Source organism: Phragmites australis, chromosome 18, assembly GCF_958298935.1.
Source record: "Phragmites australis chromosome 18, lpPhrAust1.1, whole genome shotgun sequence".
In the NCBI taxonomy this organism is placed as follows: Eukaryota; Viridiplantae; Streptophyta; class Magnoliopsida; order Poales; family Poaceae; genus Phragmites; species Phragmites australis.
Window position 1 is genome coordinate 1,284,021 of NC_084938.1, and position 14,947 is coordinate 1,298,967.

Here is a 14,947-nt window from a genome sequence, read left to right on the forward strand (position 1 = left end):
AGTGGGTCGCTGCGAGGGAGGGCAATGGGCGGGCGTTTATTTATCAGGAGGGGCGGTATTCTCATTCTCAAAAAAAAAAGGAGGGGGAGGAGGAGGCGGTGGGTCCCGCGGGGCACATGCAGCGGCCCGTGGGTCGCCACGTGGAGGGGTGTGGCTGTTCCTTGGCTTGCACTCGCATCCTCCCCGCCCTTCGCCTACGGCTTAACTAAAAGTATCTTCATGAATCTTCTACTGGTAATTTATTTTATGTTGTTGTTTAAACCAGCCTAATGTATTTGAGATTTTTAAAAAATAACAGTATTTTGATGAAAAATTGCAAAAATGAAGTTTGGAAATGAAAAATTGAAAAAATATGAAGTGTCGGAATGCCAACTAGACCGTTAAAGTATTACTATTAAAAAAAACCTGCATTGCCACATTGGTTGGTTGTCCAATGCATTTTGAAACTTTGGATGCGTTGAAATGGATATGTGAATAACAGTATCGCTGACTAGTGAACTATTGGAACGTATTTAAAAATGCACTCCTAAAGAATGACATTTCAGCAACCAAAATTTCCAATGATTTAACTGCGAAACTAAACTGATCGAACAAAATGAGCAAAGCACACGCAAGCGATGCTTTCTTTCTTTTTTACAGCTATCCGGCAGGCCGCGTACAGCAGGGGAGCTGGTGAGCGGGGCCCACCTCTCTGCGCTGCGCTAGCTGTCGTGGCCGCGCGTGGGCCCGGTTCGGCGGCTCGCCTCCCTGAACTGACCCCGCGAAGTGACGAGATTGCCCTTGCCATTGCACGGCCGGCACGAGGGTGATCTGGCAGGGCAGTTTGGTCATTGTCGTGGCTGAAATTTATGAGCTTTTATTTTTTTTTAAAAACTGTTTATACCTTGTAAGAAAGCTATTATCTTATAGTCTTAATTTTTAATCTCTCGGTACATAAATTTTTAGAAAAATCATTCTCAGCTAACTTATCAGTTTTTAGTTTATTTTAAAAAAAAATAGCTTATCAACTTTTAAAAAACAACATAAACTCAATTTATTTGGCATTCTGAAAAACAAAAGCATAGACCAGCATCTTCTCCTTCCGGAGCTTCCGATGCTCGCTTTTGCTACCATAATTTCCTCGTTTTCAAGTTCGACTCACTCTGATTAATCCTACGTGGAAAATTCTGCAATTTGTTGGCCTGTTGGGATTTGATAAAAGGGAATGGACGATTGTAAAGACAAAGGAGGAGGGCATCTTTCCGAATCTGGAGTGGTGCCGTGTATTGGTAGATCATAACAAATTAATTATATATAACAGGCTAGCTTATTACGGGTTTAAGTGTTTTATTTATAGAGTTAGAAGGTGTCGTATGAGTTATTACATATGATAAATCACTAAAAATGACAATTTAACCACTATCATATGCACTTATAAATACAAAGTGGATCTGCCCCTAGTGCCTGGTTCCAAATGTGTAGTTTTTGGGTAAGCACGTCCGAAAGTAAACTGACAAATTCACGTACTCCTAGTTTGAGCTCGAATATTATTTTTGGTACATATACGCCCGACCCTGTTGTTTGTAGCTGCCGTGTAGGTCCATACGAATCGAACTTACTATCAATAAGACGACCAAGTAGTGTCAATCATAGCAAAGATTAAAAATTTAAAATAGTACCACTCCACTCGCTAAACGAAGTCTCACGGAGGAAGGCAGACTAGGATATGTTTGGCGAATTGCAAATGAATTCCGGGCGTGCGAACTCGTATGAAAATTTGCCAGCCTCGAACAGTCGTATCGCGATGCATGGCACGTACGTGCGTACATACGGTGTACTGGGAGCGATTGGATTTCGATGGATCCGCGGTTGAATTTAAGGCGCGAAGATCATGCGAGGCCGTACGTAGCCCGTGATGAACGCACGTACACATGCATGCATGCATGCATGCACCGTGATGGCCATTAATGGCGGTCGAGGTCGAGGTCGAGGTCGAGGTGTGGTGTGGTGAGTCATCGCGTGATGGGACCGAGATTGGCGGATTTGTTGGTCGTGTTATTATGGGTAACCACAGCGGGATGAACTGGGCCGTACGACGACGAGAGGACGCGGGATACAGTGGTCGCGACGACGTGCGGTGGGCAGTGGCGGCGCGGCTCGTGGGGCAGCACGAGCACGACGCGGCCATCACCGGCGCCGCCGCCGCCGCCGCACGTCTGCACGCCACGCCGTGGGTTATTCTGTTTCGCAGCCGGCGAGTGCGCCATGCCTGCCTGTAGCTGCGCCCGTGCGTGGTCGTGGTGTTTGTTGGTTATTCTATTCGAGCGACCCAACAGGCGAAGGGATGCTCGTCGCCAAGATCCGGCCCTGATCCGATTTGATTCGATCTGACGCCCGTTCGTGCGCCGCGAGGGGCAGGAGAGACCGAGCGCATGAATCCGGCCGGGACGCCCGCCTGGCGACAGCCCCAGCACGCGACGTGCCGGCGACGACATGCGCCGCACCACGTACCCCGCGCGCGACAACGACGTGCGCGCGCCGTCCCGTCCTGCACTCCTGCATGCCCCGCGACATGGAGTAGATGCGTCCCCCTTGTGCTAGCTGCGTGGAGCCCCAAGAGGGTCTCTCAAATTTGACTCTCTATTCTTCCACGTACAGAACTTTTTATTCAAGTTGCACATCTATTTATCAGCGTATTTCAACTGACACCTTAAATCTTATTTTCTAAATTACGTTTTCCTATATTTTATTAATATCATATAAATAATTTTTTTTTCAGCGACTATATTTCTAATGGTTAAATTTTGTGTATGTTCAAATTTTGTTTAAATTCAAATTAAATTAAAAGAAAAATATCACATGAAATTATAAAATACATATAAATGAAGTATTACAAAGGAACTCATTTTTTTATCATATAACCTAGGGATGAAAATAATTTTAAAAATTAATCCATCAAATAAGAACATTATTAGTGATTTTTTCTAGATTTTTGAGAATTTATTTGAGACCCTAACAATTGCTAAAAGTTATAAAAGTAGTTTTTCTAAAAAAATAATTTACATTCTACACAGGTTTTTTAGATGAATCCAATTAAAATAAATTGCATATGGATTATAAAACACATAAAAAAGTTCTAAAAGCAACATAAGACTACTATTTTGAATAGAGAAGAGGAGAAGAAAAATATGATCTGACTAGTACTGTTCATGCGGGATCCATAGGTCATTCTCTCGTAGCGAAGTCTAAGATGGCGAGCGACTCCTGCTCGCTGGATGTGGCGAGGGAGAGGGAGCGGATAGCAAGCGCTCAAAGATAAGGAGACAGGTGGAGAGTCAGTTGAAAATATTTTTTGGATTGATCCTTATTTTTTTATGATGAGGAATCGGATAAAAAGTCGGTTGGAGTTGATGTGAGCCTCTAAGTATGTGTTTGGTTTAGAAATGAGGTGGGAGGGGAGGGGGTGACCCCTGTTTTGGTGGTGTTTGGTTCAGAAACAGTAGAGATAGGATCATGTCTCATAAGGAATATTATCTCAATATGCTGAATGAAGCTATCCCTCCAAATCGGTGGGACGAAGTTATTCACCTTTGCTAATCATGTTCATTAGTAAAATGATTAGTGATATTAGTATGTTTGTATTATTTATTAGTATATATTACTATGAGATTAGAATTTGTAAGGGTTAATGTACTAATTAGTGGTAATTAATGAGCTAATTAAAGTATGATTAGGGTTAATTAGTATATTTTATTGTTAATTAGTAATGACTATGGTAAAAATAATATTAATACGAGTTAGTGCATGTTAATTAGTGTATTATTAATAATTATTATTTAAAATTAAAAGATATAATTAGTTGATAATTCTCATCCCATCCGTTCTCGTTCTTAAAAAAAAAAAAGCTCGTCTCATCCATCCAACCAAATAAAAAAGATGATCATTCCATCATAAAAACAGAGACGACTCTATCACATCTCACTTTTCCTCCTAACCAAATACACCCTGGAGCTCCTAGTCAAACCTACGCTATTCTTCTCTACGGTTTCACACATTGGGTGGACGTGTTCATTGCCTAGTCGGAAATTCACTGCTGCAGCCGTGCTGCAAAGCTTTTTTTGGGTTTTTATATGTTCAGAGGTCAGCCGATTATCGTTTTCTTTTTGACGACTCTTTCAGCACGACCCTTGCCAAATTAAGTACTAGATCATTGTCACCTGTAGATACATACAGCAGTACTAGTTCCGTCAAAACTGAACTGATTGGTAAGCATTTGAATTAACAAGCAAAACTGAAGAAATCTACAAAAACAAAATGGTTTATGTGCTGTTGCTACGTCTGATTATAGAGTTCTAATAAAGTATCTATGACCAAATCAGATCCATGCGCCAAAGACAAAGGGAGTTCCATTCATTAAGATAATAAAAATATCACCGGCTCTACATCTTTAGATGTACGTAACCGATATTTATTACAAAAGTTTTTGCTATGAAATAGACAAATCTATCACGTAGCCACCACTCATTCTCCACAAACGAAGGTTTAAAAATAGCAAATGTTCAACATTAAACACATATCATATTGATAAACCTCCACCTGTTCTCGGCAAAAATGTCCATAGTAATTGTCTTAAAAAACGGCATACGGTACGCATTGCGCCTTACTCCTTCTCGTTAAGTAACAACACCTAAAATCTAATCCAATCTATAGCCTTGTAGATAATCCGCATAGGAGAGTGAATCTTTATCTTTACTTTATCAAACACCATATCATCTCAACAGAGTCATAACACTCAAAACATTGCACTTGGTGCAATCAAAATTTTAGTATTAAGCTTTTGCCCTAATCCTATTAGCCATTCTCCAAACAAGTTGATACACCAAGAGCAGGTTGTAACTTGTAAGCCAAGAGTAACTTGCACAATTCTCCAAATAAACACAATAAAAAGGTGTTGAATAGTCTCGTTCATATTAAAAATTAATATTTTTCACTTTCCTACCAATTCCCATGGGGACACTAATAGGGGACGGCATATATAGGTGAACTGGTATGCTTATTCCAAGTGCGAGGGAGACAAATTAAAGCTGCCCATCGAATCATAATTGACTTTTGAATTAAGCAAGCGTTTTCTTTTATCATTTGACTTGCCTTGCGTTTCAACTTATCAGAGCAATGATTCCACGTACTACTTTTAACTCGGTTGACAAACGAAATAACCCTTTTAAAGAAGAGTACAATGAATTCTGGTCAAATTTTATAAAACGATTTCAGTATTACTCCGTGCTATTAGTCGATCGCTGGCTCCTGATGAATATTCAACCGCACGCGACTGCGGCTCCTCAAACGCTCAAAGGCTGGCCGATGCGATGTTCAGCCGGAGCTAAACGAAAGGCTCTATTGGACCAGAGTCGTTTGGCGCAAAAGCCAGGCTGCGACGTGCGAGTCGACGGTGGATCGGTATGAATGCGATCCATGATTTGGCATGGAGTGCTCGTTTCCACCAATGGGCTGTCGCCATGATCGATCGATCCAGGATTTCAGACGAAGATCGATCCAGGATCATTGCATCAACTCAACACACCGTGTCACATCCGACACCTGCATGAACGCTCTCGCTGAAAACTACGCTTTTCCCCGCGAGATTCTATTGGATAAACGCGCTTTTAGATTTAATTAAATTCTTAAATAAGCCATAAACGGAAACTGATAAATAGAAAATATGATTAGAGCGACAGTTCGAATAGACACGTAGATAATAGAACTACGTATGTAACTCCCTAATACAATCGCTAACATGAACATTGCATTATTGCACAGCATGGTAAACATGAAAAAATAGGGACGGAGCAAAGCACACGTACCGATCGGAAGCATAAGACGCACAAGCCCCCATGATGACGACGTAGAAGATGATGATGACCAGAAAGCAGAACATGAGCACTTGATGGCGATGAGGAAGCAGATCACGAGCAGTCATACAGAGCGCTTCTTAAAAATATTATTCGCTCTCTCATGATGCAAGGTCTAAAAAATAACGGGTTTCGAAGACATGCTCTCTCGATACCCGGCGCACGCCAGCGCAGCGGGACAAAGTAGAATACATGTGGCAGCGTAGCAGAGAGAAATAGACAAAATCCTACATGTCTTTTTTGGCGGCAGCCGATAGGTGTATATAGAGAAAATCGCGTGGTTGAGACATAGCATGATCGGATTCTTAAACGATATTGTTCTATACATATTTGTTTACCCACGTAGCAAAAGAAGATTGCACCTCTGGAAAACTACATGACTATTCACACAGGTGCCGCGCACCAGCACCCTTCGCCCCACCACAACCACGACCATGGCACGATGAGGTGAGTGAGAGCACGTGTGTTCTCTTAATCCTCTCATACACATATTCCAAGTTGGTGGATGAGACAACTTCCTTTTAAGTTGCTCTCACTCTAACTCTACTAGTAAGATGATACTAAAAAATATAACTCCACCTCTATTGAGTTGGGCTTTGAGATTTATTTAAAATTCTTCTTAAATATAATGAGCTAGGCCCATATTTCTAACATATTTATATGCTATAATAAAAGCGAGCTCTATCCGAAGAAGAAATGGATTTTGAAACGAAAAATCTAAATTGCACCCGGGCATTTCTTTGGAGTATGTCACCCACTTTTGCTGGTTAAAGTATATGTCGGCTATCTGCGCATGGAGCTCTTCTCCAACTCCGGCAATGCTCTGGTGAGGTTAGGGTAGGGGTTAGAATCAAAGTTGGTGGCTTATCAAAGTGTGGCGAGCTTAGAGAGGAGGCTGCAGTTGCAGGTGACTCGGAAACGGCGACATGTGTTGATGAGGTAGCGGGGGTGGTGGAGGATGGCTAATGGGATAGGTTTGGGCAAGGGCATCAAATTGAGATGAGCTAGTGTGGTCGTGGACGATGGTGACAGATCCACCGATGAGAGTATGGATGGCAATTGGACCTGTGGGTCTGGGTACCCGTGGGTTCTGCACCTGACGGATCCGAGTTCGGATCTATATTTTCATCCACAAGTCTGGCGGGTTGGGTTCCCGAAAGAAGTCGGGTCAGGTTTGGGTTTTTAGTTTCACCCGTGGGTGCCCACAAGTTGCCTAAAATTTATTCTCAAAAAGTAGCACAGGCCAACTCCCCCCTCAGCCCATCAAATGCACGGACTCCCCTTGTCTCGAAGCCTCTAGGCGTTATTCATTTTCGAATTTACTCGCTGTGATTAGATTATCTAGGTTGAGCCCAGAACTTCCGGATAAGACCGGAAGTTTCGAATTGAACCCGGATGTTTCAGATTCTGATTAATCCACTGCAAAGTTTTTAATTTTTTAGGAACGCCTATTCACCTGCTCTAGGCGACATCTTGATCCTTCACCCGACCCGTTGTCATCCCTAGACGAGAGCCTCTGGAAATGAGGAGGTAGGGCAGGACAGGGCAATGGGGTCTCGAGCTATCTATGGTGTCTCAATGGAAGGAAAAAAAGTGTGTTGGCGATGCCCAAAACACTCAAGCCTTGGGGTGACGGAGCCTTTTGAAAGATTGAGGACCTCAAAGTCCTAACCATGCAAATCGAGTATGAAACTCTTTAGTCCCATCTTACTAGTAGGGGTGAATAAAGATTAAATAGAATTGTGTCATCTACCCCATTAGCTAATGTGAATGAAAGGACTAGAAAGAACATATATGCTCGGCACGATTGACTTCCTCTAGGTCGTGTTCAACGTCAACATCTATTCCAAAAGGAGGCCAATCTTCTCCAGCTGCTTCTCCCTCTGTAGAAATTTAGTACGTTCACTGTAATCGTATATGTTATTTCCTTATGTCTATCATGATTTGTCTTTTTTCTATTCATATTATCAATTATATTAGAGAGATATTTGTGGAACACAATTACATACTGTCTAGAGTTTTCCTCTGCTAGTTATCTATTCAAGTTCCTGATTTATTTATGATTTAAATTAAGTATGAAAACTACTGTTGTTGTTTTTTTTTTTTTTTTGCAACAGAGCAACCATCGGGAGCCCAAAATTTCAAAATGACTCCGTCTGTTGATGACTATTTTGATTTGCCTCAAATCTCGGCTTTTCTTTTAAGAGAGCCCCTGGCGATTCTGACAAAAAATAGAAAGCAAACGAGCTGGTCCGATCAACTGTTGCAGCGCAGTGTTTCTGCATCTTGATACAGACACGTATAGTACCTCGCAACAGTACTAGTGATACAGCTGATCTCCTACGACGCTGAGCGAGATCGATCCATCTGTGACAGCTGAGCCGCGGTCGTTGTCGTTTCGAGTCGGCGTGAATCCTTGCACCCTGTCCATCTCTTCACAACTACTTAGAATCTTTTTTAAGTAATTTTTATTTTTTCAGTATTTTAATGATTTTCTTTGAGAGGATTTTTAAGTTTATTCTATCTAAAACGAAATTCTTTTTTTTTTATAAATTTCTTCAAAGATAAACTATTAAAGATGACAGTAATTTTTATTACTTTCAACACTCTAATGATTTCTCTTCACGATTATCTTTACAAAATGATTCTCAAAACCATTATCTACATGACGAGATTCTCTACTTTACTTTTACGAATTACTTCATAAAAAAGTGGTTAGAGACGAGAGAAAATAAAGAAATAAAAATAGAAAACGAAATCAGAAATAAAAGAAAATAAAAAAAATAGTTGGGATAGTCTCATGTGGCTAATCGCAGGGACACGATCACCCACACCGCCGCGCCAGGAAGAAAGAGCTGGAAAAGACAGGACCGGCGGGGCAGGAGAGCGGAGAGGGAGGGGACGAGCAGAAGAGAATCGCTGACCCCGCGCGCCGCGCCCAGCCAGCGTTCTGTCCCCGCACCGCAGAGCGACTGTTTTTTCGCGCCAAAACGTATGAACTCTCGGGGCGTTGGCGCCAAAACCGCTGCGGAGCCCGAGAAGACAGGAGAAGGAAAGGCGGGCAGTGATCGTCTCGCAGAGATTTTGGCGCCAAAACTGAACGGCCTCCTCCCTGGCTCGAGATCCAACCGGAGAAATTTAAGGAGGGAGCGCTATTCCATGTCAGATGTGACCAAAATACGGAGTATTGTGCTAGGTAGTCGAGCCAAAGTGCTAGTAGCACATTTCACATGGAATCAGTTGCAGAATTTGCTCAAAGTTGTCAGGTTCTTGTGTTGAAACAGATAATCTCTTTTATATAAAATACGAGTGATTTTGTATGTTATTTTTTTTCATTCTCTTCTTTCATCTAGTAATAAAATTTTAATATTAAAATAATTTATTTATTTTTATCATCCATCCTTATTATCTTATAGCATACCTACTTTATTAGCAGCTACGGATATAATATTTATTTTCTAAATAAAGAAAATATGAGAGAAATTAGCAAATAATTTTTTTAATATTATCTGAAATCAAACTACAAGATCACTTCTAACGTATTCATTCAATATCGCTCATATAATGCATTCGCATCTTCATAATTTGAATTTGTACTTAATATTAACATGCTTAATATTTATACTTTTGTTAAACAGACACTTAGCTGATGAGGAGTGAATTTGCAGTTCCCCAAGAGGACGGTGTTGCTGAGTGGATCAATGTGCCGCCGTTTGGAATCAAACCGTTAGCTGTGAAATTCCTTTTCCAACAGGCGTACGTGGTAAAATTCTTGCTGTAGCAGTAGCGTGTAGTAGCAGTACTAGTACGATGTTAGTGTAGCCTAGCATGCTATAGGCGAAACTAAATTTTATTGGATTCCGTACTATAAAAAACTTTTTGTAAAAAAAAGATAGTGTTCACTTTTTCTTTTTTAGCTCAATTATTAAATCACAGGATAAATAATATAAACATAATCTCACAAAAACCTTTATAGATATAATATTATAAAATGTGCTTCTAACCTAAGCAGTGCGCCATTGTCTCACCGGATAGTGCACTAGCATCCCAGGAGTGGTGCTACAGTAGTGTCCCCCAAAAGTAGCAGACGCCCGGGCATGGCCAGACCGGCCACTAGTGCATTGTCAGCATGCCCAAGCTGTGCATGCCTGGCTTTGCTGTGTCCGTTGTGCTCCGGTGGAGTTGGCAGCAGTCAAAAGTTTCAATCGATGCCCGGGGATCGTTGTTGGTCGTTGGGTTCGGCGATCCACAGCAGCGACAGGCAGGCAGTTTCCGGGGGAGCAGGGCATGCAGTCCCTCGGTTCGTGGGTGGAAGCAACCGCACGCCGACGGCATGTGCCCTGCCCGGTCGCTCGGTTGCTTTTGCGCGCCCGTTTTCTGGAGGCCCCTCCTCTCCTCTCCTCTCCTCTCCTCTCCTGCTGCAGGGACGAGGCAGGGCGCAGGATCAATCCCACTGCAGCCGGCCGTAGCTTTTTTTTTTCTTCTTTTAGACATATATGTATATATATTTATGGAAATGCATATTACGCGTACCTTTCGCCAAAATGCCATCATACAACACTATCCTATACTTCGCCATGAAGCATGGCTAATATCTCGCTCCAGAGTATTTATAGAAATATCAAATATCATAGCTCTTGCAACACTTAGAATTGTTTACACTGTGAGATATACATTGCTTACTAGTTAGACAACCAAGCAACCCCTTCAACCAAAACCTCTTATAAAAGCCGAAGTATTGGAGAAGAAAAGATGAAAATTAGGAAATCACATTTATCTTGCGAACAAGTACTTCAACAACAAACACCAGTTTAAGCCTAATAGTCATTGTTCCCAGGAGTTTTTTCAAGGAGCGTATGAAATCAAGGAGTTTCACCGTATATAATGACCCAATGTATTAGTACATGTAACTGGACATTCAAGAATTGGGATGACGATATTAACCATTACCACATGTTAGTTTTTGTAGTTTAGTAGATGCGGTCGTTTTGTACTGCGGCTTGCCTCCGTGGCTCCCCACGACTCTGCATTCCCATGCCTGGATGTGGACGTTGTCGTCTCTGGCATGTAGGCCCTATATATGCCGCATGTGCTCCTTCCCTGCTGGCCAACCTTGTTGTCCCGAGGACACGCCTGCTACCTACTCACATGCTTGCAAAATTTCATGGTTGTAAACCCAGCAATCCATAACATGCTAATCTATATAAAAAAAACTTTAATGTTTGAAGATTTGCAAAAAAAAAAGTAGTATCAATAGCTATTTTTTAAGTTGGGTGTTTTCAGTTGAAGTTGAGAACTTTCGCCATGCGCTCCACTCTAGTTTGTTTCACGAAGAGAAACACTCCTTGAAGGAGTTGTTCTATGCATGAGTTTAAGAATAAGTGTGTGGGCGTGCCAGTATACAAAGTATACAAAATAAAAGATAACACATATATGGAACACTGTATTTCATTAATCCGTGATAGAATTACATGTACAAGTTCCCCCTGGAATTAAGTTGTGCCTAAGGAATACATTTGACTACCAGGCGATTGTCAATTTTATGGTTCTTGGTTCTCGTGGCCTCATGAAGCCGCGATTGTCAATTCTATGATTCTTGGTTTCCATGGCCTTATAAAGCAGCGATTGTCAATTGTATAGTTCTTGATTCTCGTGGCCTCGTGATATCTCCGGTTAATTATATACACGGCTTTGGGTCGTAGAAGACCTCCGATTAAGCTACGCTGATGGTCGTTGTCTTGAAGTCTCAAAATGTACATGAGCTGCAACATGACAAGATGATGATAGTAATGTGTGCTGGGAGCAAAATTAAAGCTTTGTTCACTCACCCTCGTCAACTCAAGATTTCATTGACACCATAACTGGCGTCTCAAAATGCATTAACAAGTGTGAGTATGACAGACATCCATCTACAATCGCATGGGGATACCGAGCAAGTTCATAAAAGGAAGGTAAAAAAAGAAAGGGAAATTGACCACAAGACCAATATCAGAGTTAAGACAGTTACCTTAACCTTGCTTCATAAAAGGTCTGCATACATGCCGTATCTCTCCAGTACCACGGCACCAGCAGAACCTGGTGTTACCTTAAATCTTATTCATTTTCATGTGACGTTCCCAAGCGAGAGCTTCCTCATCAACCATGTAAAATGTTTGATGCTTGATATCCTCTTAATAAGGCCTCTTTCTAACAACAGCACAACCCCCATGAAACCTTTCAGTGTATGTGACAGCCACGCAGAACACCTCATCAGCAATGCATCAGTGTTCAGAAACAAAACAGTGTTGGTGGCATCATCGCTTGCACGTCAGATCATTGACGAAGGAAGCAACTGGTGGTTCGCGGCCAGCATCCGGGGAGTGTCATTTTCCCTTTCACAATGATATCTAGCTTTTGTCGGTTTTGCTACAGGTCGCTTATTTTGTTTACTGTACAGTACTCTAATCTCATTCCGTGCCATGTGAGGTGTATGTCTCATGTTGACGGATAAAAAAGAAAATGGTTGCTTGTATGTTGTGTTTCCCAGTTCTCTTAATGAAATACATGCACCGCACCCTCTCGAGAAAACAAAAGATAAAGAGTTTCAGACTGAACGTCCCAAAGGACACCTCCTAGCTGCATTAAGAATTCAGGCAGCTCAACACCCACATCTATCATCCGGGAACCTGGAACATGGTATCTACGACTGCATTAAGAATTCAGTAAGCATTAATGCACTGTTCGATCAGTCTCTTCGTTAGTTCGGTTAAGAAGCAACTTGGTGAAGTATGAGACTGAGTACTGAATTTGTGAGATGAAAAAAAAAACACATACATTTGCCGGGAGTTGAACCCGGGTCTATTGCTTGGAAGGCAATTATCCTAACAGTTGGACTACAAAATTTATTTAAACAATTTTATGTCGCAATGTAGCGCAGCTGATAGATCTACAACGAGACTGAAGTGTTAAAGTAATTCATACATGTGTTCCTCTGAATGAGGTTTGTCGAGAAGTTTGCATATCTTGGCTCCCGACCTATGGTTCATTCCCTGCCTCAATTATTCATAAACTTTGTCCAGTAAATTTAATCATCCTCATTTCCGAGCATCAGGGTAATCTGGCAATATATTGGAGTAGAACATGGAATCCGTGTGTTATGAGTATCTACAGCTTGAAGCGATTGATCGAACACCAGTTAGCATATGCAATCATGTACGGGAAGGAGCACTTATTTAAACATCACAGTTCCTAATTTCGTACCCTTGCATGGCAAGTGAAGTGAGAATTGAGGGTAGCAGGCTAGCAGCTAGCTCAATCCATTTTTTTCCTGGGAACTTCAGCTGAATCCATTATCTTTACAAGGTCCAAGCAAACCCAGGAGTACATTAGTAGTGCATGTCCATGTCCATGCCCATGCCCATGCCGCCGCCGACGTCGGCGAAGTCGCCCTCGGAGGCGCAGGGGATGGTGAGGCCGCCGCTGCGGTGGTCGAAGCTGAACTCGTCCTCCACGCGCTTCAACATTGTCACGAAGGATCTAACCTTTAGACAATCAAACCAACTAGGAAGAGAGGTGCGGCGAGAGAGTAAGGAGGAAGATCGTGAAGCCGGAGAGAGAGCTGGCGGAAACACATCTAGCTAATCAGTTTCTCGACTTTAATACTCGGTGAGAGCAAGAGGCCCGAGGGAGAGAGGTGAGAGAAATATAAAAGAATGATGTGGTGAGGATTTTTTGAGCTGGCAACTGAAGTCTGCTGAGGAGGACGTTGGATTTCTCTAGACTCATGCGGGGCAGGAGTTAGCATGAAATGAGAATGCAAGAGAAATGTAGAGGGAGGTGACAAGATTTTTTTTAAGTTGGCGACCAAAGTCTGCGGAGGAGGACACTGAATTTCTCTAAACTCACGTATATGTATATATATGTAGATATATACAATTGGTGAACAGTACCTGCAATTGTGAACAGTAGCTACAATAAGATCATCAGCTGCATTGCATTGCGCATGAGCTACAGTACTCGAGCAGTATGCACAGTGACAGGCGGGGCTCACCTGTTGTAGCGCGTGCTGCATGAGCTACAGTACTCAACGCGTTGAGAGTGTGCACGGTCCTGCCATTTAGTATGTAAGTTATACTAGGTAGAATGGCGTGTGTTGCTACAGCATCTCAAATAAATATAATGTTAGAATATTATGTGATTTGTAGGTTGCAATTTAAAGGGTAAGAACGGTCTTTTTTTATAGCCACACTCACTGAAATATTATGATTGTAGTTTTTATTTAATACATCAAGGCCCATGTATCAATTATGTGTTCTTTTTCTATCAGGTATTTATACGTCAAGCTGATAAACTGACAACGGCGCAATTTTTTATATCTTATTTGTATCTCATTTTTTATCATTGCCTTTTTTTTAGTAAGAATAGTTAGTGATGAGGGAAGCGGATCCAGAATTTTGACTCAAAGAAATTGACAAAAAATCTTTGTCAGCCCGCAGGTAGAGAGAGAGTCAGGGAGGAAGACCGTGAAGCTGGAGAGAGCCGACGGTGAGCACGCATAGCTAATCAATTCTCCGACTTTGCTATTCGGTGAGAGCAAGAGGCCAAGGGAGAGAGGGGGGGGGGGGGACGTGGATGAAGGAGGTGGCGAGAATTTCTTGGACTGATAACTGGAGTCTATGGAGGAGGACGTTGTAATATTTGGACTCACGTAAGCTCGGAGTTGGGATGGAGCAATAATGCGAGAGAAATATGGAAGAAGGAGGTGGCGATGATTTTTTGGCCGACGACTGGAAACAGGTAAAAATATTAATTTGAAAAAATGAGATCGAGAGGATTTTTTGGCACGATGACTCGAGTTTTCGGAGGAAAACGCTGGTTTTTGTTTGGTCTTACGTGTATGAGGGAATAAATGAGAGAAGTATTAATTTGAAAAATGACATCGTGAGGGTTTTTTGTCGGCGACTAAAGTGAGCGACATATTTAGTTGTTTTTTAGAATAGAATAAAAATTAAAAAAAAAATATCTGGCAACATTAGTTGCAGGGCGACACAATGTTTCCTCATACAATATTTGGTGCCATG